The sequence below is a fragment of the Puntigrus tetrazona genome, unplaced genomic scaffold (genome assembly GCF_018831695.1).
Source record: "Puntigrus tetrazona isolate hp1 unplaced genomic scaffold, ASM1883169v1 S000000663, whole genome shotgun sequence".
NCBI classification, from domain to species: Eukaryota; Metazoa; Chordata; class Actinopteri; order Cypriniformes; family Cyprinidae; genus Puntigrus; species Puntigrus tetrazona.
In genome coordinates, this window is record NW_025048284.1 from 325,576 (window position 1) to 331,635 (window position 6,060).

Below are 6,060 nucleotides of genomic sequence, written 5' to 3' on the forward strand. Positions count from 1 at the left end.
GTGCATGTGGTTTGTCCTGTCTACCTGCCTGCCTGCCTGCCTGCCTGTAATTATACATTTACATTTACATTTAGTCATTTTGCAGATGCTTTTATCCAAAGCGACTTACAATTGAGAGTACATCAAGCGATTCATTTTTTTGAGAGACAAACAGACAGAGTAAGTGCTTGTAACACCAAGTCACAGGCAGTGTTCAAATTAGTACAAGACAGAAAGGGAAGGAATAAACAAGGGAAGGAGAAGTGAGAATTTCTTTTCTTTTTCTTTTTTTTTTTAAGATGAGGTCAAGTATTGCTGAAGAGGTGAGTTTTCAACTGTTTCCTAAAGATTGACAGAGATCCAGCATTCAGGCTATGTATGGAAAGATCATTCCACCAGCCAGGAACAGAGAACAAGAAAGTTCTGGAGAGTGATTTTAAGCCTCTTTGAGATGGTACCACGGCGTCGCTCGCCAGCAGATCTCAGACTTCTAGAGAGAGTAGATTTGTAATAGTGAGTGGAAGTATGGACCGGTGCTGAGTCTGTGGTTGTTCTATGTGCAAGCATCAGTGCCTTGAACTTGATGCGAGCTGCAACCGAGAGCCAATGTAAGGAGATAAAGAGAGGTGTAACATGGGCTCTTTTGGGCTCAATGAAGACCAGCCGTGCTGCTGCATTCTGAAGTAATTATATAGTTTATTTTCATCTCTGAGTAGATAAAGCGTTTAATTTACCCATACGCTAGTTGTGTGCTCTCTGCTAACCACAACCGTGACACATAGTAACACAAAAGTCAGTTTTGTCTATGAATATAAACTGGTGCATGTTAATCGATATACAGTATTAGATGTGTGAAACTGTCTCTTGAATATTGTGACAGCACACTACTAACCAACAGCTAACTCAACCAGGCCATAGACAACTGCCTTATTATAGGCCCCACTGTCAAACCTGTATTGTTTTTTTAAAGGTTTCTTTTTTCCACTATTCTCAGCATTTTAAACTCTTGAAAGCTGGTATATATGTTGGAATCCTAATGGCCCATAGAGGCCCAACAACTTTCATGCTGTATGTTATAGGCTCTGCCAAACAGAAAGTTAGTTATTCAGAAAGTGCATGCACTAAAAATGTATATACTCCTCTGAGAATTTCCTATTCAGTGAACATGATCTCAAGACATTGGTGATGCTAAGGAATGAGAAGGATTTTTGATCTCAAATGGTTTTGCCATGGCAAATCAATGACGTTATAGCAAGAAATGAGAAACAGGAAGTGTCTAATAAATCACATACATAGTTTGATTTTCAAACCTCAGGAGTGTTAGTTGTACAATGCCTATCACATAGATGTGACTGTTAGGAGTTATAGTGCTACCAACTAGCAGCAGGAAGTGTATGTTATTTTCAGAATGCTTTTTCTGATGAAATGTAGAAGCTAGTTGTACAAAAAAGATACCACACATATCAGTATTAATTAGAGTTAGAGACTGGCAATGGGTCAATAAAAGCGAGTATAAGCGCCATCTTTTGTCAAGAGTTTGTGATTTTTAACTTCAATTCCATGAATAACGATCAAGAGCCTTTTCTCGAGCAAAAACACCAGACCAGAGGGCTCAGCAAGCTACTGGCGGGAGCTCAGACCATCTGTTCCAGACCAGGAAGGCTGAGCTGCACCCTCCAACCAGTGAAGCCATTCCCCTTAAACCAGCCTGACAGCCAGCCTAACAACTCCCAGTTACCTATGTTGTAATTCTGCTCAGAGGAACTGAAGCAGTACGAGAAGAGGCACAGGGATGCACCTTCTCATCCTGGTGCAACCGCTGTGAGAAGGACCGGACCTGCTCCGACCTCAGAGCATTCACCTCAACAATGAATTGATGTTTAGGGTCTGGAAGGCAAAACAGAGTTACTAGACCAATCTATGTGAGGCCATGCTGTACCAGCAAGATAGTGGGGGCACTCCAAGGAATCAATAAGGTACAGATAATCACCTCATTGTGATTGCCAGACACCATGAGACTGGAGACAGGAGGTTGTACAGGGAGACAGTGGTATTTAAGGTGCCATTCAGGGGGAGACATGCTGGGATAGGTTCAGGAAGAGGAATGGCAGAAATCCCCCACTGAGCGGCTAAGGGAGCCCTATCTGTATGAGATTACCCTCACACCCAGAATCAATCAGGAGTTAGAAGAGTTATTGTCCTAAATAAAAACAGGCAAAAATACTCAAAGGAGTCTCACAGACAGACATTTCCCAGTCATATAGCTTTGCCATTTAGAAAGCGTCAGGGGCAAATGCCCTTGAATTCCTCAGGTGCTGTGGGGCAAACACCACAGAACACTGGGATAGGAGATGCTTGGGAGATATTATAAAGGAGACATAGTATTAGCTTTTTACTGTTATGCTATGAAACTTTTTTTATTTCTTCACGGCCTGATGAAAGACAACAAATTGAAAAACTAAAAGGATGCACAGTGAATATAAAACAGATGACAAGTCATTTCTTAATGCTAATTAGGTGCTAATTATAGGACCTAAAAATCCCACATGTAATAATCATAGACACAGTCTAGCACTTGATGGCTGCTCCGTTAATTCCTCTTTATCAGTTAGAAACTTGAGTTCTGCGCTGTTTGAAAGCAATCTTTCATTTGAAAACCAGTTTGTAGCATCTGTAAAACTTTGTTTTCCATCCAAAAACATATTTAAATTGTGACCTATGCTCTCAATGTCAAATGCAGTATTAGACCATTGTAATGCTTTACTACATGGATTTTGTTCTGTGCGCTCTGATAATTGTAGCAGCTAGAACCTTACTAGAATCCAGGAATTATGACCATATTAACCGGTTCTGCCTTCACTGCACTGGCTCCCCTATTAAACATTGGATATATATTTTAGATTTTGTTAATTACTTATGAAGCCTTGAATTTTTAGCTCCTAAACACTCGAGCAAGCTCTTATAGCATTATAGTCCTGTACTTCTGCTGCGTTTTTTTAAAACTCTGGCATTTGATAATGCTTAGAATAATCCCAAAATGGACTGCGAGTAGCAGGATCCTTTTCCTATTCAGCACCCAAAATCTGGAATAATCTTTGTGAAGCGGACATACTCTGTCAGTTTAAATCTAGATTAAAGACCCATCTCTTTAACACTGACTTACATAACACACTAATAAGCTTTATTATTTAAAATCATTGTAGGATTTTTAGTCTGCATTAGAACAGCTTATTTACATGTAAAAAGATATAATTTATTGTAATATCTGTTTCTTTCTTATTCTGTTTCTCAGTTCATATCCAGATCAGATGGCAGATCAGCACCAAGAGATGATCTTCATGGAAGCAGAACACCTAGATGAGCCTTGTGGACCCAGATCATATAGGGCGTGTATGGCTTGCCATCAAGGGCTCAGTCTTCTTTTATATTTGTCCTATGTTCCTCAATATTTTTGGATATATTGGCCTCGAAAGAAAATGATTTTTTTGATTTCAAGAACTTTTAGAGTGGAATGAGGACAAAGTATATTGTGTGACACAGTATTGGCAAAAAGAAACCTTTTAAATATTATTGAATCACGTTTAATTTAGTTATAATGTAGCATAAATATGGTAATGTATTGTCATACAGCCCAGAGGAGAACTGGCCCCAACTATGAAGCCATCCTTGGCTTTGTCTTCAAGAGACCACATTGTGTGTGTGTGTGAGTGTGAAAAGAAAAAGAGAGAAAAGAAAGAAAGAAAAATAAATAAAGCGAAGCTGTAACCGTTCTTTGAAAAATGGCATACAGAAAGAGGTGGGGAAGAACACACTGTCCTCAGCCTCAAGGAGAATGCGATCTCCTCTCAATCAAAGTGCTTTGAGTGTGGCTAGCTTTCTTCAGAGAGAAACAGTGAGCCATTGCTCCTCAGCACAATCCTGGAGAGTGCATGCCAAACTGCTGTGGTGTGCTCTCTCAGTCTCATCTCAAGCACGCTTCTTCTGAATGGGCGGAAGATGCTCCTTCTCTTTCTTCTGCCAAGATGGGAAGTACCACCTTAGAATGCTCCTCTCGTGATGAGCATATGAAGAGGAGTTTCAAGGTGGTTACTTGGTCCCAAGCGTGAAATGGCGTTCCTCAAGGCTCCAGTGCTAGGACCAGTGCCCTTTCACTTCTGCCGCATATTTACTGCTTTAGGAGATATTACTCAGGAGACATGGTGTTAGCTTTCACTGCTATACTTTGATGATACTCAGCTTCCTTATATTTCAGCACAGCCAGCCTGGTGATAAACAACAAATTAAGAGAATCTAACAGAATGCACATAGTGCGATATAAAAGAACTGGATCATGAATAACTACCAATACTAAATTCTGAGAGAAAGGAAAAAAGCACATTACTAATAATTGGACCTAAAAAGCCCACATGTAAGAATCTAGAACACGGTCCCTAACGCGATGGCTAAGCAAGAATTTATAAGCGAGACTTTGGCGTATTTGACGAACGTAGCTAACAACCAGTCAAATAAAAGAATATTCTCATTAGCATTAAAGTGCAGCATCTCATTCCCGCTTTTTACAGGAACAGGGTTACATGATCAAATAACCCCAAGACATATCATATTTCTCTACTCAAGACCTTGATTGCACACAAAGCATTTAAAGAATGATAGCCCAAGATAATTTGCATGGACACCTTGATGTAACTGGGCCAAGGCTGAGAATCCACACTGGTAATAACCAACAAGCATCTGCCAAAATCACTATAATGTGTATTTGTTGAGGAGCAGCTTACATCACACAGTGTGGCTTATTATTATATAACAGTTCTGAACGGATAGAATGAGAATTATAATATTGGCAGTCTATATTCATGTGATGTATAAATGAATGACATTTACTAGCATACATTTATTATTATTTCAGCGCTAATTTTTATTCCACATTGAATTTACATCAAGAGGTGATTTTATCACAAGGGTACAAAAGATTGTGTTGTACATGTTTGGAAACATAAAGTACTTACAGCTGCCATGGAGTGTCATACATCCAATATAGTAATCAGGCCAGCTGGTAACCAAGCTTGTTAAGTCCTCTTATTTCCCTAAGAAATGAGACTTTGGGATAAAGATTCTATTTTAAGTGAAGTACCAGAATTTGCTACGTCTGATAAATGATTTGTTCCAGTAGACCACAGCAAGATATTGGCTTATTTGTTGTTCCAGTCAGTGATGAACCCAGACCTTGTAGTTAGTAACTGCCACATAGCGGAATCCTGTGAGCTAATACAATAATATAGATTTTAAAGCAATATCAAGATTTTTGGAAATTCCAAAATTAATAAACAAATATCAAATAATAATATTGCTGTCTTCTAAAACTTTCCATGTTTATTTAGAATTTGATTATTTTAACATAAAAACATGTTTAAATAAAAAAAAATAAAATGCTAATACAGAGGCATGAAAATAGTTAATCAGAACTCTTGCTACTACAGAAGTCGGATTAAAGAATACGGAATGAGCAGAGATAAACTCTACCTTCTTGTGAAAACAGTTGGAATTGCTGTATCTGTTGCAATAAAATCTAAAAAAAAAGGATACTTTAGCCATCTGCATAAGTAGCAAGTGAATAAACAGTCTGTTCTAACAGAACAGAAAGAGACTGAGAGACCTTGGGAGTCCTTGAACAGAATGATATCTCAAGGCTGTTACGAATGTTACTTAATAGTTTTCCTCTTACAGTAGGCCCCAGAAAAATAGGCTCCAATTTTCAGAACTTTCTTTTGATTGCTTCGCCTTAAACACAGCTTTGCTGTGTTCCAGTTTACACTGCTGCATTTTTAAGCAGAGTCATGTGGTGGAAGTTTGTATGGTAATTCTACTATTACCTGCAATTCTCTAAAACTTGTTTTCCAAGGCGTCTATTGTTTGGATCTGCTTCCATTTTGCCACAGATTTAGTTTGATCATTTTCTCTCTTCTTACTTAAACTTTTTTGCTGTGTAGAGGAAATCCATTTTTGATTGCAGGAACATCGAAAAGAGTCCTCAACTGGTAATAACTTTATTCAAGGATCTGTTTTATTAGCTAATAATCCAAT

General features: G+C 38.5%; 1 pseudogene; it reads right to left on the minus strand.

Annotated features, from left to right (window-relative positions):
* Window positions 1-5,225, minus strand: part of LOC122334870 — a 75,044-nt pseudogene extending 69,819 nt beyond the window's left edge.
* Between the last annotated feature and the right edge of the window lie 835 nt (window positions 5,226-6,060).